The sequence below is a fragment of the Protopterus annectens genome, chromosome 3.part0 (assembly GCF_019279795.1).
Source record: "Protopterus annectens isolate FY-2018-M chromosome 3.part0, PAN1.0, whole genome shotgun sequence".
NCBI lineage: Eukaryota > Metazoa > Chordata > Ceratodontiformes > Protopteridae > Protopterus > Protopterus annectens.
In genome coordinates this window covers 872,657,142-872,684,506 of record NC_056731.1, presented here as the reverse complement: position 1 = coordinate 872,684,506, position 27,365 = coordinate 872,657,142, and positions in this window count along the sequence as shown.

The window sequence follows — 27,365 nt, the reverse complement described above, 5'->3', positions numbered from 1 at the left end:
GAACCCATTTGTCCTTGGTGATCATATGCCAATTGTGATAAAAAAAGTGCCAGTTTTCCTCCCAAAGGGGCTGCCAAGAGAGAGTTGTTTGGCAGCTGTAGCGGGAAGTCATTGGGGCTGCTTTTTATGTGGTTGGGGCCTGTCTTCCCCTTCTTTCTGGCCTGATGCAACCCATTGTTGAGGCCTGTAAGGACCTTGTGGTTGACCTCTACCTCTTGGACATCTGTATCTGCCCCTTTGAGTTCTGTCTGTAACTGGAAAGGACCAATTCATAGTTGGCCAATTTCTGTTAAATCTAGAAGGCTGAACCTGTAAGAAATCTTTCACCATTTGCATAGACTTTGCCTTATCCTCCATTTTCTTTAATACCTCTTCTGCCTTAAGTCCAAATAACACATCCTGCTGCAGAGGTGCATCCAATAATTTTGCTTTAATATGGTCTGGTAACGTATGTTCTTTTAACCAAGCATGTCCTCTAATGACAGAGCCTGTAACGGCTGCTCTACAGGAGGCCTCTAAAGAGTCAAAACCACATTGCAAAGTATGTTTTCCCACCTGTTCAGCTGCATGCAATAAATCCTGCATTTCTTTAAAAGTAGGAGAATCTGAATCTGGAAGCATTTTTTGTTTCAACTGAGACAGTAGAAATTGCTGATATTTTAGCATGTGAAACTGGCAATTTAAGGCTGTCATTGCTAAAGTTGCAGACGTATGTACTTTCTTTCCCCATCTGTCAAATGCTCTAGAATCTCTGTCAGAGGGAACTGGATTCTTGGCTGATGAGGCCTTAACCCCTTTGGGTCCCTGGGAAATAGTTTCAGGGTCAGCAACAGGGCTTTTGTACAGAAATTTGTGAGAGTCAGGGACTCTGTAGTATCTGTCAGGTTTAACTGGGGCTGGAGGTAAGGAATCAGGATTTAGGCTGGATTCAGTATACACATCATCCACAATATCTAACACTGGCGGAATAGCAAGGGGTCTGTGTTGAGGTAATAAAAGGAAGTCTCTGAGCCTTTTCTTGAATTCTGAGTAATCCTGGCCTTCCCAATGGAAATGCTCACTCATGGTATGCAAGGTTTCCCCAAGGAGAATCCTCAGGCAGAGAGGCTGATGGAATTGACTCCTCAGCATCAGAATCCTCATAAGGGGGTAAGGAATATCTTAGGTCTGAGGATGAATCTGAAGAGATGGACACCTGGTCGGATGAGTCATAGTCTGCATCCTGTCTAGGCCTTTTATCAGGAGGGGGGTGGGACCCCCTGATCAGAGTGATTAGGTGTTCGGCCATCTTGAGCATTTGTTTCTTAGGCATGGAGGCCTGTGCTGGAGAAGGCTGTATTTGTTTCTTTGATTTTAAAGCTGGCTTAGACTTAGCAGAGGGTTTATTGTTTAACTGAGTAGGTCTGAAAACACCCTCTGAAACTGCGGGTAGCTCAGCTACTCTGGATCCCTCTGAAGGGTTAGTTTCGGTAGGCTGAATAACTTGTGCATCCAAAGGCCCAGCCATCTCCACGTGGGAGTCAGAGGCAGCCTGTGGTTCTACAGAAGCTGTTGTCAGGGGCTGCGAAAGCACCTCGCTGAAAACCGGAAAACTGGCTACTGGCCTAGAAGAGGCTTCGTCATCAGTTTTTGGCCTCGGACGCCTATCCTTGTCTTTGCACTTTTTATGTATTCCGGTCATCGGTAGTTCCGACGGCATGGTATAATTGAATTTTCTACCAAAATAATGTCGGGCAAAATCAAACCGATGTTTAATAATGCATTTGTTAAACCTAGCATAAAACCAACAACCAGTGACGTCGTGGTCTGGGCCTAGGCATGGGATACAATAAGAATGGAAATCCTTATGAGGTATTTGCTTCCCACAAGAAATACAGTTATTAACTTTTACTGACATCGGTCTGAGGCAAGAAAAAGTTTCCCCAACGGGGTACTTAGCTTTGTAGAAGATTTCGGTTTTGGATTCGGAATGAAAATCTCAGGAGACGGCCGACCGGCACTTGCGAACTGCTTTTGCTTCAGGCACCATGCGGCAAGAAAGACTGAAGAAAATTGCGTCGGCTGCATCTTATATACCCCTGCCGCACTGACGTTAGGAGAAGGCGACAACAACCAACGTCGGACCAAGACTTTGGAACTCAGGCCGACTGGGGAACCGCCTAACGGCAGGATAACCCAAGTGTAATGACTGCAGTAGTGTAACATGATGAACATCTGCCCTTTAATTATGCCAGGAGGGGTGGTTATAACTACTAAGTACTGGAGTTATTTCCATGATGAATGGCTAGGTGTGCTACAATAATTGCTACAAAAACCTGTTGAAGTGCAAAGCAATTAGGCTATTTGAAGTGCAAAAGAGAAAGAACTAGCAAGATCTAAGGGAAAAACTGAAGAGCAGACTTTATGGCACCAGTAATAGTTAGCCTCAGCTCGGTGCTGCAGTGTGGAGCTTAAACATGTGCAAACCCGCGCAAACATGGGTTTTTAAACCAGAAAGTTGAAAAGGATGGAAAAACTGCCCACACAGCCAATAAACTACAATTTCTGGGCTATATTTTGTTTTATAAAAATAAAACAGAAATTAGATATAACTTAAGTAAAAATAAATGGCAAAGTTTAAATAATTTGGGTGAGAACTTGTGTTTAAACCTGCGAATAAAGGGGGCAAGTTAGTAGTTTTGCATTTTAAACAATACTTGAAAATGTTTTATGAACACAGGAAGTGTGCATAAAAGTAGATATGAATATATATTATAAAGCTTTGGAGGAATATAAAGAACTTTTATATAAAGACGATAGATTAAGATATTTTTCATATCAAGATGTACAATATACCTTTAGTATTAAAAATTGCTCCATAGCGTATTTTTACTGTGTACCTAAAATTCATAAGAATTTATTAGACCTGCTGGGTTGCCCCATAGTGTCAGCATGTGAGTATTTCACATATAATATTTCATGTTTTTTATATCATTATTTGTTAAATAAGGTTATTTCATTACCATCTCATATTAGACATATTTGATTTTATGAACAAAATAAAGGAGTTAGATGGGGAAGTGACGTACTTTTTAGTGATAGATGTTCATAGGTTCATAGGTTCATACTAGGCTATCTGCCCTAGGGCATTTATAAGCCTAGCCAGAGTGTGTTTGGCTTTCGCCACCCATTTTAAATTAATTTTGCTATGCCCTTTTTCGAGGTTAGTATACTGTGCCTCTGTCTAACAGTGACACAGAAGTGATACCCGGGGTAAACCTACGATCTCCCATCCACTCATCAAGATTCCTCTTGAAGAGAGTCAATGAGGGACTCTGCCTAACCTGGACTGGGATTTTATTCCAGAGTGAAGGGAGCCTCTGGGTTATGAATCTGTCCCTCCAGCATGTCCTATTTATTTCAGTTCTGAGGTTCAAGTCTCTCGAGCGCGTAGCTCGATGGGATTTGGATTTTCTGAGGTGCAGCATGTCCATTAATCCGGGTTGGACATGGCTTTATATGTCAGGCACAGATCGCCTCTGAGCAGGCGGTATGCCACTGAGTAAAGCTGGAGTTTCTTTAACTGGGCAGCATATGGCATCTGTTTGAGCCCTTTGATCCTCTTGGTGAGGTACTTTTGGGGTCTTTCCAGTTGCTGCAGGTGTCTGGTAAGGTACATCCCAAAAGGGGCATTGTACTCAATTATGGGCCTGATGAGGGATGAGTAAAGAGGCATGATGATCTCCCTGATCTAGATGTGAATCCCTTCATGATTAGGTGGGCTATATAAAATGTTTTTCTAACCACTTTGGCCACGTGGTTGTCAAATGAGAGATTGCTATCAACTTGGGTCCCCAGGTCCCTAATTACTTCTTCTGTACTTAATGGATTACCACCTATGTGGTAATTTGTGGGCACTTTGTTTTTGCCAAAGGGGATGACTATACACTTTTTGGCGTTTAGCTTGAGGCCATGTCTCTGGCACCAGTTGTCTGTTTCTATGAGGCCCCTTTGGAGGATGCTTGTGTTGGCTGGAGAGTCGATTATGGCGCCCAGTTTGCAGTCATCTGTGAACTTGGTCAGCCACAGTCCTTCCGTGTCGGCCTGTACCTCTGAGAAATATATACCGAACAAGAGAGGTCCCAGTACTGAGCCTTGTGGGACGCCACTTGTAACTGGTTGGGAGTCTGACATGTGGTTAGTCTGTATACCAGTATCAAACATGTGTTTGGACTTGAGGCTGTATTATATTTTTTAGGTGGCTCTCTTAGTACACAGTATATTTTGGAATTGGTTGCATTTTGTTTAAATAATATGTTTGTATTTAATGGTGAAACAAGTTCAGTTGTGAGTGTTCTGCCATTTCACATTGAGCTAATCAAGAAATGACACTGAGGAAACTCGCAGCTATAATATATAACATTAAGTATCCTGTTTTTTGTTTATTTTGTTCTTTATTTCTTTGTTATTTATAGCACTTTGTGTAATGTGTATTTTTCTAGCTAGTTTCACTGTGTGTGAGATATTAACTGGAAATTGTCCACTTTTATTAAGCATCTGTTCGGTTGTTTGTTTCTGATAACTTGTTGCAGTTAAACTCTTTTTTCTAGAGTCTCCTTTAGCTGTTTAAAACTTTCATTTAAAGGCTCACTGCTGCTTTTCAGCTGTGAGAAACATTTCTGCAGTTTGTTCTAAGTAGTGGGGATATTTGTAGCATTTCCATATTCAGGCTTGTATTTGGGCCTAGTGTTTGTGGTGGCTGTGTGTCTGAGCACATATTCAGGGACATCTTGGTTTAGCCAAAGCCATCAGGCATTTCAGTGAGAGAGAATTGTTTGAGGTCATTGGCTGACTGAGGTCACCTGGACTACAGCTTAGACTAAGCACCTCATTGGTTCTTTTGAGATTTCTTTCTTAAAAGCTGTCTCAGGTTTCAACCTTCTGTTACCTAAGAAGTTGAGTTGTGAAAAAAAAAAAAATTCTATCTGCTTTTACTGTATTTGTGTTTCTTCCTACTTTATTTTGCTTTTGCGTCATCTTAAAAATACTCAGTTGTATTTATTACTGCTTGGTGTAACTCATTCTAAGCCTTTTAGTTTAAGCACTTGGGCTTCAGACCAGTTGTTTTACATTAAGAAGGTTTGTGGTCTGCACTGTAGTGGCAGAACAGGTAGCTTACATCCTTCTAAGTTGGGAACTGCTGATTGAGGGCTCAGTGTCTGTTATTCTAAAAGTGTATTAATTCAGGTTTACGCACTTGGGCTTCAGGCCAGTTATTTTACATTAAGAGGGTTCGTGGTCTGCACTCTTGTGGGAGGAGAGGCTGGACTCTGCCCTTCTGAGCTGGGAATTTCTGGTTAAAGGCTTATAGTGCCTGCATATTTGAACTGCTTCTTACTGAAATTGGTACACCTTGTTTGCTGTAGCATAGACTAGATCCAGGCCTGCTGAATCTAGCTTTGTTTGTATAACTTGAGCACTAATCCAGGCATTCTTTAAAGTATTCAATTGTATTTATTACTGCTTGGTAGTAACTTGATTAAAGTGTAGCTATCATTCTAAGTCTTTTGGATTAAGCACTTGGGTTTCAGACCAGTTGTTTTACATTAGGAAGGTTTGTGGCCTGCACTGTCGTGGCAGAACAGGTATCTTACATCCTTCTAAGTTGGGAACTGCTGATTGAGGGCTCAGTGTCTGTTATTCTAAAAGTGTATTAGTTCTGGTTTAAGCACTTGGGCTTCAGGCCAGTTATTTTACATTAAGAAGGTTTGTGGTCTGCACTCTTGTGGGAGGAGAGGCTGGTCTCTGCCCTTCTGAGCTGGGAATTTCTGGTTAAAGGCTTATAGTGCCTGCATATTTGAACTGTTTCTTACTGAAATTGGTACACCTTGTTTGCTGTAGCATAGACTAGATCCAGGCCTGCTGAATCTAGCTTTGTTTGTATGCTTGTTGTTTGTTTGCTTGTTATTTCCCTGAAATGCTAATTCCACCAAAAACGTGGCTTTTCAGTGCTTCTATGGATCCCCAGTGATATCTGCATTGCTTACTGTACTTATTTCCTTGTTTCATTTGAAAGAAAGTTACTGTTTGTCGTTTTTGCATTTGTTACCTGTAACACATTGCATTTAAGTTACCTGGCACTTGCTCACTAAAGCAATTATATAAGTCAGCACTAAAAAATTAAAAGCACTACACCCTCACAAACTCCCCTTGAGTACCTTGTTCCCCACTGGCCCTTTTTTTCAATTATAAAGGAATTCCCAATACTATTCTAGCATGTCCAAAGGTCAGTTGTCAATCTCCTCTCCGGTCCAGCTGGTGAATCTGGGAATCTGAGGCAATGTTACAACTGCCTCATGTACACAGACAACCCTCTCCTCCTCCCAACAAATTCCAACACATGTGAGAGATGCAACCATATAGCCAAACTGGAGGCTAAGCTCTCTCAACTCAGTACTGGCGTAACCAGTCAGGAAGAGAAGGAAACCACACTCACTACAATTCCAGTCTCACATAGACCTACCACGACAGCAAACCAAACACATAAACATGCAAAAACATACTCGGAGGCTCTAAATAAAAGTCTGCCTAAGCAGCAGAGACCTCCAAAGCAGACACCCAAGCAACCACTACCCCAAAACAAAACACGTGCAACACAAAGCTCACAAAGCGAGTGTGTCGAACAGTCACAGCCCTTAAGGCTAAACAACACACCTGGTACACTTGTAATAGGTGACTCTATCGTCAGGCACACTGACGTCCCGCTCACCAGGCTGAACAAGGAGAAGGTCATGGTGAGCTGCCTGTCGGGCGCTAGGATCCGCCACATAACCCAAGCACTCAGGTCACTCCAAGGCAAGTACAAATATGACTCAGTCATTGTCCATGCTGGTGTGAATGACCTGAGACGTACCTCCCTGGACTACATGAAAAGAGACATAGAGGAGCTCTCTGAGCATGTAGCCCAGGCCGGTATGACCCTGACCTTGAGTAGCATCTTACCCTCACCAAGAATGATGCCACAATATGAAGACAATATGAATATGAATATGAAATGCAAGGAACAGCCATGGGGGCAGCTTTTGCCCCCATGTATGCACATTTATTAATGGGATATTTTGAGGATTTATATCTTTATAAAAATTATTTTTTTTAAAAATATGTTATCAAATATTTCAGATATATAGATGATCTGATTTTTATTTACAAAGGAGGCAAAGAAGAAGTTACAGAATTTCTTGAGTCTATGCACAGAAATCGGTTTGGTATTCATTTTGACAGAGTGCAGAAAGGGGATAAAGTACCTTATTTAGATATAATAATTGAAGGTATGAGTAACAGTAGTATAAAAAACAAGAATACATAGAAAGTTTGATCATTATGACCACATGTTACATGGTGAAAGCTGTTACTCACCCCGTACTATAGCATCATTACCTTATGGGGAATTGTTGAGAATTAATAGACTATGTAGTGACAAAATAGAATGTCAACAGGAAATGGATAGAACAATTGCTATGTTCCATGACAGAAGTTATGATAATGAATTAATAAGGGAAGGAGTCAGGCAAGTTCAAGAAAGAAGGGGTAATTCTCATAGGCCAAAGAAAAGAGAGGGTCAAAATATGTTCTATCATAATGATACTTTAGATTTTATTTATTTTGTCACCAAATATACTTTGTTTTCTGACAAGTTTACAAGTTTGGTAAAATAATTTTGGAATTTTTTAAAAAAAGATATTAGTTTAGATTGTATGTATAGTAAAAAATGAAAGTTCTCCTATAAAAGAAGGAGAAATATAAAATCATTTTTGGCACATGGAAAATTCTGCATGCCGGTTGTGAAGAGTATACATGGGATAACAGAACAGGGTACAATTCTGTGTGGGAAATGTGCAATATGTTCTTTTGTGGTTAGAAGTTTTGATAGTATTAATGGTGTTAGATATAGAATACAGGGATTGCAAACTGTGAAAGTGAAAGGGTAATATATGGACTTAAATGTCCTTGTGACAAGTTTTATATAGGAGAAAGCTAAAGGAGTCTTTCTGCTAGATTAAAAGAACATGTTAGAGATATTAAAAAAGCCAAAGAAACTAGTCCAGTGGCTATACACTTTCAGCAGTTTCATAATAGGGATCCTAACTGGGTTGCAGGCTACTGTTTTGGAGCAAGTGCAAAATGAATGTTTATCACCTGAAGATGTTAAAAATAGGCTACAAAAAAAGAATCCATTTTCATTTTAAAATTTAATAGTCTTTTTTCCTGTGGGGTTAGCTAGGGAGTGTCATTGGAAATGTTTTTTTTTTTTGTAGTGAGAATGTTTTAATTCTAGTGTTTAATTGGTAATTAACTAAATGTGTTGTATAAATAAGAGAGCATGGAATTATGTGAATTATACTCTGAAAAGGCTGTATTCTCGCCAAGGCGCTAGAGATGGTTTCTTGTTTTTTATTAAAAGTGTTTGTATTTATCGCTGGCCAAAGTTATGGTGTGGTTTCTGATATAAGCATAATTAATTCACTATAAAGTGAAATTTTATCTTAAAATATCTACTCATGAAAAATGACTGTGTGGATATACCTGTCTGACAAGATATAAATACCTTAATTTTTGCTCGCAGTCATGGCAAAATGACTGCTGCACCAGAGGAGGACAGCATCCAGTTTAAAAGGTTAATTTTTACTTAATGGAACAGGAAATTCCTTGGAATTTAAGGAAATTTGGCTGACCTCTATAGCCATAGCTTCTGTAAGCAGAGCTAACTGCAATTCTTGTATATAGCATTTAAAGAATGGAAGGTGTCAGTGTTCACCTGTCAGGTACTCATCAATGTTATTTTCAGGTTTTAAAATCCCATTGGTGCATTCCTTATGAGTGTGGGCTAGGAGAGTTCTAGTCTCCAAACTCAGCTTGTAAGGAATGGCTTCACTAGAAGAAGTCCAGCATTTTAGACCCTGTTTCAGTATGTATCTACAGACACAACACTCCATGCCTATGGTATAAAAATGCATGTCAGCTTTGACATTAGGTTATATCAGCACCTGCATTGCCGTATAATATATCAGTCTTATTTACTAGCTAATTAAATTATGTGTGACTAATAATGCTACTTAAAGCTCTACATAGCACATTTGCACCCTTTCTGTATTACTGGTGTACAAAATGACCAGTAAAATAACTGACAGAACACAAACCAAGAAAAATCCAAACCCACAGCAGACAGGCCAGCAGATTCAACCAAGAACAAAATGACCAGTAAAATAACTGACAGAACATCTTGGTTGAATCTGCTGGCCTGTCTGCTGTGGGCTTGGATTTTTCTTGGCTTGATTACTGGTGTACAGCTGAAACAGCCACTGCTTTATACTACAAATGAGGATTTTTGTGTCCAAGTCACTTATCACCTATGACTACAGTCTTCTGCTACTGTTATCCTTGCATTATTTTCTCCCCCTTACACAGCTAATCATGAAATGAGCCACATGTCATTTGCATTTGAAATGGAATTGTTCTCCTCTTTCCTGTAAGTGCCTTTGTGTTTATCGATGAAAACATTTTGGTGTTTGGGATTTCTCCATCACTATAATTTAATTTTCTCATTCACACATTCACTAAATTTCTTATGCCATACCACACACTCAGTATAAAGAGAAAAGAGTTCCTTGTTTTGGCTCCTTAAAAGAGTGGTTCTGTGTTGTGAGACCTGAATGTGTTGTTGGAAAGTAAAGCAACTGATACCAAAATGAAACCCAGAAAAGGCAAGCAAAGTGCAGACTAGAAGTAGAAATCCACAAAGCGATTTATTATCCACAAAATAAGCGCTTTCTTCCCAAAGTTAAAATTACAGGAACTTCATCAGATACCTGATGAAGTTCCTGTAATTTTAACTTTGGGACATTTATTACAGTGCTCTGTGTACTTAAACACTGCTTTACCTAAATTCAGTTTTCTAATTGCAAATAAATGCAATTCCTTCTCATAAATTCTTCACGATTTTCCTACTTAGAAATAATTAAAACTTAAAAAAATCTAATTAAATAAATAATTCTCCATAGTGTTGGTGACTTGCAGCATATTTCACTTGTTTGAAGGTAGTGGTCTGCTTTATACTTTATAACTTCACCATAAATCCTTATACCTCAAACATGCCATTTTTATAAATAATACCATATGTAATGAACATTTTATTTGATTTTTAAAATTGATTTATCATTTGATTTTAACTTTCTGTAGTAGACAGTCTCACCCTAAGATTTCAGATCCCAGAATTAGTTCTTATAGATGAGCTATCAAATGTAGTCTCACCTGACTGGTATGTTGTAAGAGAAAACTGAAGAAATTAAAACTCTGTTTTGTCATCTAGTGCAGTATAAGCTGTCTTTATGGACTCAGTCATCAAAGGAATCAGGTAAATCTGTAGAGTACATATAGCCAAAAAGCACACTAGTGATATTATGCATGACCCACGCAAAAGTGAAGACTGACCCGCCTTCTACTTTGTCTCCACTTAAAATTATCAAATCAATTGATGACAGACATAAAATGACAGTTGAAGAATGCTCTGAAACAGAAACAAGTCCTACTACAAGCTACAAAAGCCAGTAATTGAAGAAATAAAGCCACTTCTGTACTCAAGACAGGAGTTACAGGCTATTTTGGGTAAGAAAGGAAGTTTGGCTTTACAGACAGTTGGACAATTTTTCTTTAAATGAGTCCTAAAGCTTGTGAAATAATAGCTCTGAAGCTTTGTACAAACTTAATAAAAAACAAAAAATGAAAACGGACTGTTACAGCTAGACACGGACTGTTTATTTAATGTAAGCGCTTTTGGCAGGGTTATTACCCAACCTTCTTCAGACAAACACTGAACATTACACAGCTTTGTACAAACTTAATTTCTGGAATGTTTTCCAAGATTCATATTCCATTTGACAAGATGTTAGGAGTTAGGGTGGGAGGTTGGCATTATGGTTAAGGTGTTTACCTTACAGACACAAGGTGCAGGGCTTGATTCTCACGTTGGGCAATTGGCTAGGCTTAAAATGATCCACAAGGGTAGTTAGCCTAGTAGTAATCTATGAACCTATAATATAAGTTAGCTGTTCTATTGATTTTAATGTGGGATTGTACCCTACTCCTTTACCTAACTCAAATATAGATAGCAGTCAGGCTTTTCACAGAAGTATGGATCTCTCCATCTATCAATGAAACAAATGTAAGGAATTTTGTAGCTTGTAAACTATCAAATGATTATGTTAAACCTAAGAAAGCTCCCACAGCAAGTTTACTGTTCCCACAGGGATATCACTGGAAGCATATGTTTTCTTAAAACAAAAGCTCATCCATCATTTATAGGGTATTTCAAATCATGTTGTGGAGGCTGCATCCAAGAGGCCAGATAAGTAGCTATGGTGATCTATCATATTCTTATACTATTCATTAGGGTAATAGATGGGAATTTCCTCTTTCCTGCTCTGTTAACCCTCCATATCAAACCTTTGGATCAGGCCATTAAACAAAACGCATCCATGTCAGTGGATACACTATGATCGCACCTAGTTTAAGCTGGCACTGTTTGCTGGTGGTTTGCTGATTTACCTAGTAATCCAATAAATCTCACTGGCCAACATTCAGGAGATGGTCTCATATTTTTATCCACCAGCTAAGTGTTTAGTTAATGCACCCAAAACAGATGTATACATTAGCACTCCCCAAAAATGTTTATTATCTGAGGTTAGACTGAACAATGCCATTTCCTTTTAGCAAACAGGAAGTATTGCACATGGTGTCATAATTTAAATGGTGAGGTATCTAGAAGAAGATGAGACCTTTCTCTAATCAACAAATAGTTTTCCATATGTATGACTTTGCAGAATGGGAACTGACTGAATGAATCTACACATTCTATTTGAAGTGTATGTCAGTCATATGAATGCTTCAGTAAAGATTTATGTATCGATTTGAAATTGTAGTCCCTTAGGGTATCAGGGCACAGTTTCCAACTGCCGGTCTTACATCTGTTGTTAAAAATCTAGGAAATGTCAAGTAGTATGAAAGGATTTTTGTTTATTTTTGTTTTAAGATACAGTATATGATACACAGACCACCTCAAAGCCATATCCCTGTACTCTGTATCCTACAGGCTGCTGAGAGGTGATCTATGCCTGACCTATAAAACATCTTCTGATCTTGCTCTAATGTATTTGTTGCACATCTACAAAACAAATAACATCAGCATTACACAATCTAGGGACCTAAACCTCACCTACAGCATTAATAGGACATGCTGGAAGGACAGGTATGTACTTCACTGGGACTGCCCCTTCTCTGGAAAAGACTTCCCATCCATATCAAGCAGAACTCCCCCCTAACTTAATGCAAGTGTAATTTGAACCAGTAGATGGGGAACTGGAAATTTACCACTGGTCTGGGACCTACATCTGTAACAGAGAGAGGCAGACTGTAAAAGGTTGACCATCCATGCCCAAGTCTACATATACATCTAATAAAATAACCCTAGAGCATCAGCCTGCCAGATACATTTGAGAATCAGGGCTAGACTGAAGAAGACTCTCCAAGGGTTGTTAGCCTAGTTATCAGCTATAAACTTTTGAACCTATAAAAAGAATATCAGTCTAAGTGAGAATTATATTACACATTTATTAAGTAGATATAAATTTTCTAGCATGGTAAAGAAATTGAAGTTATAAAACAAACACAATGTCCTAAATTTTATATCAGAAATGTGTATCAAGTAAAATTCTTTATTTGGGTACGTTAATAGACAGGAGCTTAAAGATGGCCATTCTACATTTAAATTTGAAATCCTTAGCAGAAAAGAATAAAAAAGGAAATGTCAGCAAATATTGTCCCTGTGAGTGAAAAGGTGATGAGCATTACTCCATACATTGCTTATAAGTCCCTTTTATAAGAAAATAAGCAATTAGATATTATATGCCTGGGTTGCACATTATTATAGGTATTTGGTGATGGCTGATGATCTTGAGATCATAGCACTACTATTTAATACTAGGGATGAACATACAATAGTATATTTTACACACTGTATTAAAAACATGCAAACAGAGACTAGCAGAATTAAGTAGTAAATGTGATGTTATATTGTTGCATGAGTACAGTTTGTTTTGTTATTTTAGAATGTCACAGAACTGCAATAAGTATAAAAAACTGAAACAACAATAAATAAATCTGAATCGCTGTGGGCACTCAAAAACAAATAGTAGATTACATTAGGCAAAATAATGAGGTGAACTGCGACACACAAGTAGGGGGTGATTCAGAGACACACACAGAGTGACTGTCCTAGTGGGAAATAACTTTGTGTACATTGCACACAAGTGGCTTCTTAATGATATTGCAAATGAAAAATATGCTAATAAGAATCTTCTCATACACAAATGACAAACTTGAACGTGATGATGCAATTCAGAAACATGTAAACCTTGCATGATGGACTATGATGATCAGCTTATATAGACTCCAGCATTTTTTATTTATTTATTTATTTATTCATTTATTTTTGGTTAACAGGTGTATCATTCACATTAAGATACTAGGAGGGCAACTAAAATTCTGAGTTAGTGCAAATCCTAAGATAACATGAGTAAATGACTGGAAATGCAGACTTACATGTGTTAAGTCTGAGATAACCTTTTTTGGAATATTCCCCTTTCTCTGAGGTATGGCAGTCTTAAAGTTGGTGCAAGGTGTCTTGCCCCCTGCAAAAAAAAAAACAAGTTTAAAGGAGAACAGCAATGTCCGACATTCACTCTTCTCCTGTATTTTTGGACCTTTTTTCATAATTCCAGGGCTTGCACATGCAAGTCTTGGAATTGTAATACAGAGCCTGCTAGGAATAACATTGCTTCATATGGTCAGCATGTGTTAGCAGCTACCTTGAGAGCCATTGTCCATGGTGCTTCATGCAACTGCCCAATGAGTTACAGAAGAGTCTGTCAGCAGCTGGCATGCCTACACCACCACGGCCAAAACAAAGATGACCACTACAATATTGACAGAGACATCACAAAAAATGAATAGACACGTACTATTCTTACATGGCATTAAAGAAGATGAGTGCCTATCTCAGCAGACACAACAGTTTGTATAGTATTAACCATCCTTGCCATGGGAACATTTCAATGTTTGACAGTGGACATGTTAGGAGGATTGTGAGGTGAGAAAACCACTTTTAATTTCCAAGATAGTATCCATAGCCAGGTATGGTGACTACAGTGGAGCTACAATAGCATTGTTTTCATCCCTGAGAGCGTCCATGGCTAGACATCATAGCCACAGTGGAGCCAGAAAAGCATTGGCCATCATTAGGAGTGTTGCAGGCATAAGGTCCTAAATCAGTTCCTTGCTTTGATACTGTAGCATGTGAAATTCTACAGCAGTTCTTTGACATGCTACTGCTGCACTGCAACATGTAGAGGACCATATGTGGTTTCCATCAACAGCACAGAACAGAAGCACCCTATACAGAAATTACAGAACATTGTCTATTCCTCTAATGTCCTAAGTACCACTGAATGCATTCACATTGCTATCAAGGCTCTACCTGCTCCATGTGGCATCTGATATATCAGCTGTATGGGCTTGCACTCCATCAACTGACAGATAGTGTGTGCCACCCAAAGAATTGCATATAATACATTTGTTTACCACCCAGGCAGTCTCTACAATTTCTAGTAACCATTTGGAATGTCAGGACCCACTACAGTGAGTCCTGAAACAGAAAGACTGACTAGATGAAAAAACAGGCTTACGTATTCCAAGTCTTAAGTAGCCATTTCCTAGAATATTCCCTTTTCTCCTATTAATGGTGATCTTGGAGCTAGTGCATGACAGCTTGCCCTCCTGCAAAAAAAACAAATTTAAAGGAGAAGAGTAATGTTCAAGATTTGCTCTTCTCCTGAGTTTTTTATCTTTTTTTTATCTGTCAGCACTTGGCATACTGAGGGAGAAAGGAGAGCAAGAGGTGGATAAGGTCCTCAATGACTGGAGTAGGGGGGTTTCCACAGTGAATTTTGTTGTAGATCGACATGGGGGTCTGCTACAATATGGAAGCAGGAGAGTATAGGAGATAAACCATTTCATATCATGTTGCTGCTACTGTATTATGACCAACATTAACAGCACCCAGGGGATGCTTAACAATTGTTATTGTTAAGCATCCCTCTATGCATTGTTAAGGTCAGATCTCACACTATAGGAGCACTGAACCAAGATATAATTTAGCCTTTTTGAGCATAATCAGGGGCAGTCCATGCACTATAAAAGAATGACAATCATTTATTTTAGGTGTAAGAAACATAAAAGCTATTGGAAACTGTGATACCCCACCACTGGACCAGTAATCAAGGAGCCTCAATCCTCACCACTGGCACCAGTGGGGGACAAACACTGGGAGGATGACAGGTACACACAATATTTCCAGATGCAGCTTTCTGCATCAAGTGCAATTTCCCTTAAGAGCACAAAGAGACCACAGTTAGTCCAGGGCTGGTTTCTCCCTCTTTCTCCAGATCCCCAATAAGACTCCCCACTGGCACAGCTATAGAGCTGAGATCTGATGTGAGTGGTCAAGCCAAGACCTCCAGCACCCTATCTGTCCAACTAGTGCTTCATGTCCCTGCCCAAGTAGCTGACACACATACGCATGGAGATTTTTTTTTAGACACACACACACACACACACACACACACACACACACACACACACACACACACACACACACGCACACACACACCTGGGAAAGGCTGGCAGAGGTTTACTAGCTATACCCCCTTCTTCCCAGACTATAAGGTAGTAATTTCTGCCATTAGCCAACTCTTTATCAGCTACTTTAAGGCCCTTAACAAAGGGTGTACAATCTTACTGTGTAATGCTACTCAAAACAAATGGTAGTTTGACCAAGAGCAAGGCTATTAGGAGTGGCCTACACAGTATCACCAAATAAATATGTAATTACTTGTAAACAGTTATAAAAATAAAAAAGCGAGCCACCAAGGGAGTATCTGCGTGAAACACTAGTTTATTTAACATTAAACAGTGTCAAAGTAAAACCAACTTAGAGCTTTTGCCAAGAAACATGAATTGGCTTCATCAGAGTCACTCAATTATGATGTAACTTCCTTTATATACTCTAATTACTTAAGCAATTATTCCTGATTTTGCTTGCATCAATGACATTATTCTGACTAAACTTAAATGCATACTTCCCCTGAATATGTAATGTACAGAATAGCATGCTGTAATCCACAATAATCAGTACATTCAAGATAAAAATATTAGTAATAGTACTAATAATAAACATAACAATATAAAACATACTTAAAAAAACTTAAAAATGCAAAACATAGTTGATCTGTTAGTTGCAGTCAGATAAGTGTTTTCACAGTAAACTTAAAATTAAACCTCTACTGCCCTTTGCTACAAAAAGGGAGTTATTGAGCAATAATCATTTAAACCTGGCTTGCAACAAGCATTAATCTCAGTTGCCAATTAGTTTCCCCTGGCTTCTAATTCTAATTCATCATCCCCACCCCCATCATTTTGTTATATTTCCATCCTAAATGTAAATTACTTCTACAAAATTACACTTCAGCATATTTACATTTTTTAAATATGAAACTTGTAGATCTATAAGATTCTCATCAGACAAGTAGTTTTTCATTTTTTTATGAAAAGCCTGGTTGTGGCCCACTGGCATAGTCTCACTTTAAAAAAAGAACACTTTTAAGCATATGGAATTGACAGGAGAACAAAGAAACAATATAGTCAAGCCTCTCTTCCCAGGTGATTTCCAAAGTATCATGAACTCAAATGTTTGTTTAACTCTCCTGAGTGCTTCCTTCACAAACAAAGATGACCCCAGTCTGAACCATTAGATGCTCATACTGGTAATAAAATCTATTGTCACTTTGTGTGATTTCCCACTTTTAAATTCTTTGTGTACATATGTTAGGTCTACTAATTCAAACAAATAAAATGAAAGCAAATAATTGTAATGCAATTGCTGCCAAGGGTCTTATTAAGTTCCAGGCAAAAATAAAGCATGCCACATCTGATCTGTTTCATGAAACAAAGCACAGTCTGTCAAGAGAGCAGTGTCTGTGTCTATGTCAGGTACGACTGCATAACTTAATAGCTCATAGAACTGGCAGATAACAAGAGGTAAAGCACACCTGTTTTACTCCAGGAACATTCCAAACCATCCTTAAACATTAAATACTTTGATAGGAACTTTTCTTAAAAAGCTGAATAAATGTTTGCTTCACTTAAGTCACTCTAATAACACAGATGTGTACCTAGTCAGAATTAATAGCTTTCATTCACTTTGATTTATTTGCATTTTACTGAAATGAAACAAAGAATATTCTTAACATTGTAAATGGCAGAATGTGCAGTTTGGAATTATTTAAGACAGGAATGACTTTCAAAATCCCTTTAAAGTTCAAAAGTCACCCTCTGTATGCTCCACTTTTCTACCGTATTTTGCATCATACTAAAATACAGGAATACCCGCGGTGGTGGTGCTGCGGTAGCGTTGTCGCCTCACAGTAAGACGCTGTCCGGTTCGATTCTCAGCTAGAGCGTCTTCTGCGTGGAGACATGCGTGAATGGGCGTACCTGCATTGAAGGTTGTGCATCAGCGCTGGTAACTCGGCACATAAAAATCAACTACCAATCATTAGGGGACCGGAGTTCCGCTGTGGCGACCCCTAACCGGGAAAAGCCGAAAGACACAAACAAACTAAAATACAGGAATAATAAGTTACACCATAACAAAAGAATTTTCAGATAGTCTCATCTTACATTAAATATACATTGGATTTTCCTTAAAATATTCACTGAAAGAGACATTCAGAGCAACTTGTACCTTTAAGTCAAGCATTGTTTGTCAGTGACTCAGAGTTAAAACTGACAGATTATATCTTTGAGCGCCCATAAATCCTAATTTTTGTGACTTTTCTAATTTTTAAGAAAAGTCTCATGCTGCCATCACAAAAGTAGTGGTGATTAACAGGATACTATATAACCAAGATTATGAAAAACATCATTCCATATGTTGCATTCTACAAACCTAAGTTTAATTCTCCTTAGTGGTGCTGCGGTAGCGTTGTCACCTCACAGTAAGACGCTTTCCGGTTCGATTCTCAGCTAGAGCGTCTGCTGCGTGGAGACGTGTGAATGGGTGTACCTTCATTGAAGGTTGTGAGTCAGGGCTGGTAACTCGGCACGTAAAAATCAACTACAAATCATTAGCGGACTCCGGAGTTCTACTGTGGCGACCCCTAACTCGGAAAAGCCAAAAGACACAAACAATATAATGTGACTGTAGAGAAGCTATGTCACCTATCAGGCTGTCGGGGTTAACACATATAAGTACAGTAGACCTAACTGGGCTTTTCCTAGTAACCAAGGGGAAATAATAAATGATGCCAGCTTATTTAGCACAAATCAGTACAGAAGATACAGGTTTTAAAAATGTCTGTTTTAATAAGGTAATATGGCTTAAGTGATGAACAAAGGAAATACTGAACAGAATGATTAACAAAGAAAATTAGTTATTTGCTTGAACTCTCTACCCTAATGTCAGGTGTAACTTACACTCAAATTCCCAACAATGCCTGGACCAAACAAATGCTTGGTGTGTTAGTCATGGGTTTACTCTCAACACCGTGAAATGCAGCATGGTTTCCACTGGTAAACCTAGCATCACCATGCTTACCATATATATAACTTTCCACTTAAATGTGATACAGTCATTAGTGACTTGGGTATGTATGTTGATAGCAGGCTTTTCCTTGACCACCATGCCTCTGTGACAGTTAAAAAAATTCTTCCACCTTGCATAACTTACTCTTTGTCATATCTCATCGAGTTCCAAAGAAGTTATAGTCTGACTTTATTCATCCCTTGTTGGGCCCATCATTGAATAGGATGTATCCTTTGACATGCACTTTACTGAGCACCTGTGCAAACTTGAGAAACCTCAGTGTTTCAGCACCAAAAAGATCTCAGGTCTCAGCACCTTGAGCTACTCTGACACATTAAAACCTGTATCCGTCTACTCAGTGGCATGCAGATTCCTGAGGGATGATCTCTGCTTAACCATCTGGGCTATGAATGACCCAGTACTTTTTGAACTACTTCAGCTAAACAGAACCAGTAGTAAAGCAAACACCTGTTCTAGAGACCTAAATGTATACTACCACATCAACATCACCAAATGGTATGACAGGTACATAACCTATTTCTAATTTCTGGAATAGGCTACCCTGATACTATCAAACAGAGCACTTCCCTGGCAACCCTTAAAACCAATCTGGATGACAGGATGGGTGACTTCAAAATTTCTCTAGGGATATGTAGATAAAGTCTACTTAATGGGGTACATTGTTAGTCTCCCACAGTACTGGGTGATGTGAATGCAATTCTCCATGATGTCTTCCGGGTGTAAGTTTAGCAAAATCTATGAACCAATGTAGTTGCCTGATGGCAGCTGGAAACAATTAGCCTAACTAGTCTGTCATTTAAGGGCATGTAATTTTCTTCTCCTCCTCTCCCCTGTTTCCTTAATCTACTTTTTCCACACCTCTTGATTGTTATATCAGATCCCATATCTAGTACCTGTTCTGGCAGTCGATTATAATCCACCAGAATGCACTCAGTGAAGTACTTTCAAAGATGCAGGAATTAATAATCCGTAAAACCTGCTGCTTATACCCACTCCTCTTTCTATACTTTCTGCTTTTCAAGCTGAAACCATCACATCTCTACCAACATGGTAAGGTGCATCCATATTGTGCTGCCAATCTTTCCTGCCTTCTATTTAGAACGGATCCAACTTTTGTTGTAGCTGACCTTGCCCTTTCTCTAACACACAATTCCACAATTCTGGTAACCTTTTTTCTTCTTCCTCTTAACTCCTTCAAGCAGAGTGATATTCCACACCTTTTTATGACCCTCAGAGCTGTAAAAGGTTCTCTGGTTTGATTCTCAGCTGGGGTGCCTTCTGTGCAGAGTCTGCATGCCCTCCCAGTGTTCATGTGGGTTTCTTCCAGATGCTATGGGTTCCACCCATTTTGCAAAGACATGCAGCAAGTGAATGGAAACTATAAATTGGCCATAGGTGTGAGTGTGCATGCAAGTGTGTGGTATGGAAGAACAGCCATGGCAGGGCTAGCTACCCAGTGGTGTCAACCTTGGCTCTAGATAATTGTCACTGTTGAAGCGACACCCCGACCCCACGGGCAAAAATGGGAAACTGGGTTGTGGATAGCTGAATGAATGGAGAGCTGTGTGTAGTACTTAAATGTTGTGACTTGATTAGATTTCAGTAGAAGCAGAGCATTGCTTTGTTACTTCTGGAGTCTATTCCTCTGAAGATGCATTCCAGCATGCTGCTCACTACTACAAGTACCACAGACCTGTCAATCTAGTCTAGGCAATACAGTTCTGGTGTGATGAACACCCCAAGATCTTTTTCCTGCTCTGTCACCATGTGGTCATTCTTCTTGTTCATACTACACTCCAGTATTATTGTGGCCCAGATGAAGTACTCTGCATTTGTTGTCACAGGATCTGAACTACCTTCATTCCACCCACTTGTTCATCCTTTCTATGTTTGTCTTTAGTGTCTTTCCCCATCCCCCATTGTCACAACTTCCTTTGCATTATATAAGTAGCAAGATGTCCACAAGGCTGAGGAACAAATCAATTTAATAAAAACACACATAAAATGGTAAGCGCTTTCAAGGTCACCCGCTTCTTCAGACCACAATACATATTACACTAAAAAGCTTAAATATAATAGTTAGACCAGTCATAATTAAAAACACAGTCACATGAGTCAGTCAATGCAATAAACCTCCCTTCTTAAGTAGCTGTTTTAAGGAGGCAGCATTATTAAGACCTGGAGGCAAATTGGCTCTAAAATCTATTATCCACCTTAACTCTACATACTCAGTATCATTAGCCACATCTCCCTAGCTTATGCTACCATTAATTTTCTGTTAAACTAAAAACTTAAAATAATGAGTTTCCCCTGCCTCATGCACATGTTTAGATAATGCATTATTTAGCTTAACATTATTAATATCATTTATGTGTTCCGTCATCCTCTCCTTCAAAGTCCGAGTCGTCTTATCAACAAAAACTTTCACAGGAACATTTGTTTGCATTATCACTGAAGGAACTGGTTGCGTTATCTATTCTCTCAGATATAGCGGGAATAAAAATAATGAAAAGCTCTAGACCCAAGACACTCCCTTGCACTTATCCACTATCCATTACACTTATACTGCCACTGTCCATCTCACCATAACTATCTGTAGCCATCCATCTGGCACTGTTACAGTCCAAGTGCTTTGCTTTGGTCTTAACCTAAAACCCTGCAGTTTTAACACATGCACCTATGAGGGTATGACCCGCGGTGGTGGTGCTGCAGTAGCGTTGTCGCCTCCCAGTAAGACGCTGTCTGGTTCGATTCTCAGCTAGACCGTCTTCTGCGTGGAGACATGCGTGAATGGGCGCACCTTCGTTGAAGGTTGTGCATCAGGGCTGGTAACTCGGCATGTAAAAACCAACTACCAATCATTAGCAGACCCGGAGTTCCGCTGTGGCGACTCCTAACCGGGAAAAGCCGAAAGACACAACAACAACAACAACCTATGAGGGTATGCAACGTCTCTGTGCAATCAATGTCAAGTTCTTCTCTGACATGGTAATGAAACCAGATGCGGTTCAACTGGCTACTCCTTCTGATCATTAAAGCACATGCTGGCTGTTGTCACAGAACTAGTTTTTCATCTTGTAAAGCAACCAAACCCACCCTCAGAATTCTTTGTCTCTCTGTACCTTTCTGCATACTACTTTTAACCTAAGAGTCCTGTAGTTCTCTGAATGTTTCCTACTCTCACTATATATCTTGCCGTCTTCCTCAGGCAGTTCTGCAGTGGTCAGTGATTTGTAGAAGACCTCCAACATGAGATCCACAAGCCCACTATCCAAACAACTGAAGACAATAGGAGAGGACAAACCATTGGGTCTCTGTGTATCATCTTCTCTTTGAATAGACACTTATCTCTCAGTCTCTTCTGTATCCTAGTGTCAATACAATTATGTCCCCTCTCTGTCTAACTCCCTTAAAGCAAGACATCTACTCCCTTCCTTTCGCACATGAAGACAGAAGCAAATTGTTTTATTTAAAATGCTGCTTTTTTCCTGCCTTCACTGATTCCTTCCATACTTGCTATTGTTCACGCTATCCAGGTCTGTCACTCTGACCATTAGTTCTACAATAGATCTAAAAAAATCTTTTGTTCACATTCTTTACCAGTTCACTTTCAGCTTGTCCTTTAACCTCATCTACTTTTATGTTGTGGTCCTGTTTGTTTCCTCTATCTCCCAACCTACATACTCCTTTTCACCTCCTGTATGCTCTCCCTTTTGCCCCGTTAACTCCCATTCTAATGTAGTTACAATGGGCTTTTCCTGTTTTTCGCCATTTGTCTGTTCATCACACCATAGCCAGTAGTCCTCAGTACTGCATCATTTACTTCCACTGCCAGTTCCTCACTCTCTCATTGGATTCTGTTCTTTCTCTTCTCCATTGTCAAACATGAAGCCTCCCATATGAAGTCCACCATTCACTAATCTGATTCCCTGAAGCTCAAAAATAAGACATCTGTGATATTTTCAAATCCACGTCTCATAATTCCTCAGTTATTACTTTTATTGGTTTTCAAATTGGTCTAACTCATCAGAATGGATCCTACCTAGTATTCACTACTGTTCATAGTTCTGTCTTGGGGCAAGAGCAAATATCTTTTATACTGGAGACTACAGATGTCCTTCCATATCACTATTGCAGTATTCTTTACTAAAGGGATCCCCTGGTAAGGGTAGCCCAAAGTTCGGCCAATATACCAAAGCCTTAGGATATGCTCACTGCTCGTGGCATAGGGAATAATGGTAATGTACGGACGTACATACCTCAGAACTTCTTTGCCAAACAGCCTGAATGTCATCTTTGATCATCAGTCTAAACGGTCCTTCTTTTGTGCTGGTTACCAAGCCGTTATCAGATAAGTGCCCCGTTGGGGTTTTTCTCTTATCTTTTTTTTTTTTTGGTAGAGAGTTTACATGCCATCCTGAAAGGGAAAATATCAGTGTGGGAGAGGAGACAGATTCACTATAAGAACCATCATGAGCAGTGTCTTTTTGCTTGGGTGCTTCTCAAACCATACTTCATGCTCGATAGTATTCTCTCCTTCCTGTCTATCTACCTAGAGAACCAACATCTGAAGTGACTGGCATAGGGTACAATGGCAGAATCATCCCATCCTGAGGGTCAGCAGTCTGCCAAAAAGAAGACAAAAAAGTCAGATCAGATTTGGCTGCTGTACCACCTCCCCAGGATGTCTCTCTTGAGGCTAGTGAAAGTCCAGACAATCATCTGGTTGCTCCATCAGATTCCTCTGCTACGACTGCTATGTAGGCCAGCATGGCTCTGGCTTCTTGCATGTCTGTTACAGATGTTGGGGGAACCTAGGCTGATCATATCCAAAGGACCTAGGGGTGTTCCCCAGATTCTTGTTCAGGAGGAGATTCCCACTACATTGATTGAATGTCAGCAAGGGTCCAAACCTCCTAATGTGTTTAGGGCTGACATTCCTTTAAAGAAGAAACAGAAAACAAAACATATTTCCCCTGCTTCCAAAGATCCCCAGTGTGAATGCAATATTTTACACAGGGGTTGTTTAACACATTCATGGCCTTAAAGCCTCTCTAGGGAGTTTCTGTTCCTGCCCCCCCCCCCCTTAGTCATCTACTCATCTTAAGATGCCTAGGGAGCAGGACTCTTCTAATGAGGAACTGGACTCTGGAGAAGTCTTCTTGGCTTACTCCATTAGACTATGGTTCTGAGAAGGAGGACTCCATTAGACCAGATTCTCCCTTTGAGGAACTTTTCTTTGGGGGATACTATCTCTTGTATGATGGGATTCTTTAAATCTGACTGTACTCAGGTTTCTGATGTTCGGAAGAGATATTATCATCTCCTCCAGATGGAGTCCCCTAAACCCGCTGCTGTCTCCCCAGTCCTACCTGCCCTGTCAGACACTTTTTCAGCAGCTTCTCAGGCTCCTAATTCCCAGCCTACAACCCCTAAAAAATTGACAGGTTGTATAAGGTGCCTGATGAATGCAAGTTTCTTTACAAATGTCCTTCTGCTGACACCTCTGTTATGTCTGTCCATTCTGACAAACCTTCCAAACTGTTGCCTTCTACTAAATTTCTTCCTTCTGACAAGGACAGTAGGGCCATGGAGTGGCTGGGCAAAAAGGTGTACACTGCTGCTACCCTGGCCTTTCAGGCTATTAATTATCAGACCCTTATGATCAGGCATGTCTTAGCTCTTAGGCCTATCAGGTTATTTCTGACCTCCCTGATTCTGAGGGGAAGCTTTTGGCTCTTAATTTGTTGGGATTTAAGTGGCTCGCCATTCTATTAAATATAATTATTATGCAGTTGATGCTTCTTCCAGAGCTGATGCTTTTGGTTCTGAGTTAAGACATTATTCTTGGCTTCAGCTCCAACCTTTACCTGATGATATTAAGGATAAATTGATGGATGGCCCTCTTGATGATAAGAATCGCTTTGGTTCTGCAGCTGCTGATCTTGTTACGTCCCTGCAGGAGAAGGGCAAGGCCTTGCAGGAATTAAAACATAATTTAGCTTCCCATATTCCTAAATTTTAGAGGAATTATCCTTCTAAGCCTGCCTTTGTACATAGACAATGTGGTCCTCCTCACAAAGATTAAAAGAGTTCTAGAAAAACTCCTCCTGTTAAGTCTACTCAAACTCCTACTACTCAGAAGCCTCCTTTTCCAGACAAACCAGGTGCTGTCTGAGTATCTTTTTCCTTCCATCCTAGGCCAGGTTCTTTTGTCTCTTTGTCTTTCCTTGACTCTTATGAATTGGTTAAAGATCACTCAGGATTATTGGTTTCTGTCTATCAACTGTCAGGGATACTTCATGGTGTGGAAATCCCTTCCTCCTTTTCTAGGCATTCCTCAACCTCCTCTGGAACAGCTGCCCTTTTTTATGGATGTACTTCAGGGCTTTTTGTCTCAAGGCACCATCCAAGCAGTTTCTGCTCCTCAAAGGGGGAAGGGAGTTTCATTCCTGGAAGTTTTTGGTTCTAAGGAAATGAGGCACCTGAAGGCCCATTCTGGATCTTTCCCAGCTCATCACTTTTCTGAAAGATCCATTATTTTTGTATGCTGTCCCTTCAGACCCTATTTTCTCTTCTACTTCTTCTTCATGCCTTCCTGGTCTCTCTGGATCTTCACATCCCTATTCATCCCCATTCAGAAAATGTTTATGTTTCTCTGTTTCATCCTTCCATTTTCAGTTCTCTGCTTTGCCCTTTGGCCTTTCTACTGCCCAAAGGGTCTTCACCAAATGCCTTGCTACAACAATTGCCTTTTGCAGAATGAGTGGATACAAATCTTCCCTTACTTGAATTACCTGCTCATTCAGGCTTCCTCTCCAGAGACTTTGATTCAGCACCTCCACTATGTTATTTATCTATTGCAGAGCCTTGGGTTTATGATAGATTTCCGGAAATTCTTCCTGACTCTTTCTCAGGTTCATGTTTTTCTCAGGTGCAGGGTCCAGACCATTCCTAATACTGGCTTCTCTGCCACCACCCAAGGCTCTGGCTCTAATTTTCTTTTTTTTTTAATCCCTTCTTCCTTGGGTCTCAGTTATGGCCAGGGGGTTTCTAAAGGCTCTGGGTTACATGGCTTCCACCATCCCTATGCTTCATCTAGCTAGGCTTCATATGCAGAAGCTACAGTGGTTTCTAAAGTCAATTTGGCTTCAACATTGTCATCCTTTGGACCTTCTAGTTCCTCTCCTTTCATGCCTTACACTAAAGCTTCAGTGGTGTATGCATCAACTGTCTCTCAACCTAGGGCTTCCTTTTCAGCCATCAGTCCCCTCTCAGGAACTTTTTTTCAGATGCCTCAGATATGGGGTGGGGTGCTTCTTTTGGCCCTCTAAAAGTTCAAACTCTTATGCCCCTTTCATCAGAGGGTGGATCATTCAACATAAATGAGATGACAGACCTATTTCTTGCTCTTCAGGCCTTCCATACTATTTTTCTTCTAGGGCTTCTCAAAATCTTTACAGACAATACCACAGTGATGTGGAACATTACAAGCAAGAGTGCACACAGTCTTACTCCTGTGCTGACTTGGAAACTGGTGGTCCAGTATCAGGTGACTCTTCAGGCTGTTTATATTCCTTCAGAAGAGAACTTTGTGGCAGACTCTCTGAGCAGGTCCATAACACAGACTCACAAGTGGATGCTTCACAGAGACTCTTTTTTTCTTAGAAGGGGATTTTTCTCTATACCTTCCCTGCCCTTTCTCTCATGCTGACAGTCCTGCTCAAGATAGAACAGGAGTCCTCCAAAATCTTGGTGACTCTCTTTTGGCCAAGAAGGCAGTGGTTCCCGCTTCTTCTGCATCTAGCCAAGGGCAATCTCCATAAGTTACCTTATAGGGTGGACCTCCTCATGAAAAACAAGGGGTGTCTCATCCATCCTCACTTGTCCACTCTTCAGCTGACACTGTGGGTGATAGGGTTTTGACTTCTTCTTCAGCTTATCACCCAGAACCAACTTTTCTCCAGACAAACTCCAAACTCTTTCAAAATTTTGTCCGGGAAGTTCCATTGGATTTTCATCTGGATTTTCTTCCTCTGGTTCTCTATATTGTGTGCCCATGTTTCATGCATGTTGGGCTGGTCTATTCTGTCTTATTAAACTTCATTTTTCTATTTATTGTTTATTTTTTTTTTTATTTCCCTTTAAGGCCTTTTACAAGCAATTTGGCCTTGGCATCCCTTTTACTCCCCTTCTTGAGGTTCCTCCTTTTCTCCTTCTCCCTTGGGCCTATTCCTTTTTCCTGGGACCTTAATTTCCCCTTTTTTTACTTCTTTAGTTCTTTCAGCCTGCAGCTTCCACTTCCTTGGCCTCTTTGTTCTTCTTTTGGTCCTTGTTTCAGCTGGGAGTGTCTGAGAGCTTCAGCATCCTTTTTTTTTATTTTCTGTCCTGTTTTTATATGTTTCTATTATTTCATATTTTTCATTTTAATTTTTATTTAATGGTTAATGATGTGTCTCTTTAATCCTCTTGTCCATATATCCACATTCTTCCCTTCCCACTTGTCTCCCTTCTCCACAGTTCAAGAGTGAGAAGTTTCATAGGCAGAGATTTGGATTAGGATAAGAAGAGACAGGATATTATTTGGATAATTTCACTTGCCTTCATCCTTTTC